A 1,400-nucleotide genomic window follows, 5' to 3' on the forward strand; every position below is an offset into this window, starting at 1 on the left:
TCGGCCCACAGTGTCTGTACCACTGAGTTACTCCAGCATTTTGTGTGTTGCAATGGACGTTTTGCAAACAGCACAGGGGCAGGCCATTCGGCCCACAGTGTCTGTACCACTGAGTTGCTCCAGCATGTTGTGACTTTCTCCAGTGGAAACCTGCATCTGCTGTTCCTTCCTACATTTAACCAGCATCTGCAGGTTTTTTTTCCTACACACCTTTTCAAAGCATCAAACGGTCTGGAAACTGCACAGGAACAGGCCATTCGGCCCATACTATACCATTGAGTTACTCCAGCATGTTGTGTCTTTCTCCAGTGGAAACCAGCACCTGCAGTTCCTTCCTACATGTTTGAACGGTTTGCAAACAGGAGCAGGCCATTCGGCCCACAGTGTCTGTACCACTGAGTTACTCCAGCATTTTGAGTGCTGCATTGAACGGTTTGCAAACAGGGGCAAGCCATTCGGCCCACAGTGTCTGTACCACTGAGTTACTCCAGCAATGTTGTGACTTTCTCCAGTGGAAACCTGCATCTGCAGTTCATTCCTACATTTAACCAGCATCTGCAGTTTTTTTCCTACACACCTTTTCAAAGCATCGAACGTTTTGCAAACAGCACAGGGGCAGGCCATTCGGCCCACAATGTCTGTACCACTGAGTTGCATTAGCGGGGGGGGGGGGGGGGGGGGGGGTTGCAATAGAGGGGGGTTTTGCAATGAAGAGAGGGGGGGCTGCAATGAAGGAGACTTGCATTAGAGGGGAGTTGCAATGATATGGGGGGGGGTTGCAATGAAGTGGGGGGCTGCATTGAAGGGGGGGCTGCAATGATGAGGGGGGTGCAATGATGAGGGGGGGTGCAATGATGAGGGAGGTGCAATGATGAGGGGGGGTGCAATGATGAGGAGGGGTGCAATGATGAGGGGGGGGTGCAATGATGAGGGGGGGTGCAATGATGAGTGGGGGTGCAATGAAGAGGGGGGTTTGCATTAGAGGAGAGTTGCATTAGCGGGGGGTTTGCAATGAAAGGGGGGGGTGCAATGATGAGGGGGGGGTGCAATGATGAGGGGGGGTGCAATGATGAAGGGGGGATGCAATGATGAGGGGGGCAATGATGAGGGGGGGGGCAATGATGAGGGGGGGTGCAATGATGAAGTGGGGGGTGCAATGAAGAGGGGGGGGTGCAATGATGAGGGGGGGTGCAATGAAGAGGGGGGGGGGTGCAATGATGAGGGGGGCAATGATGAGGGGGGTGCAATGATGAGGGGGGGTTACAATGGAGGGGGAGTTGCATTAGAGGAGAGTTGCATTAGCGGGGGGGTTGCAATGCACGGAGGGGGGGTTGCAGGAGGGGGGCGGCGCTGCATTGCTGGAGGGGGGGGGGGAGGCAGCAGCAGCAGCAGCAGCAGCA

The sequence above is a fragment of the Rhinoraja longicauda genome, chromosome 34 (genome assembly GCF_053455715.1).
Source record: "Rhinoraja longicauda isolate Sanriku21f chromosome 34, sRhiLon1.1, whole genome shotgun sequence".
In the NCBI taxonomy this organism is placed as follows: domain Eukaryota; kingdom Metazoa; phylum Chordata; class Chondrichthyes; order Rajiformes; family Arhynchobatidae; genus Rhinoraja; species Rhinoraja longicauda.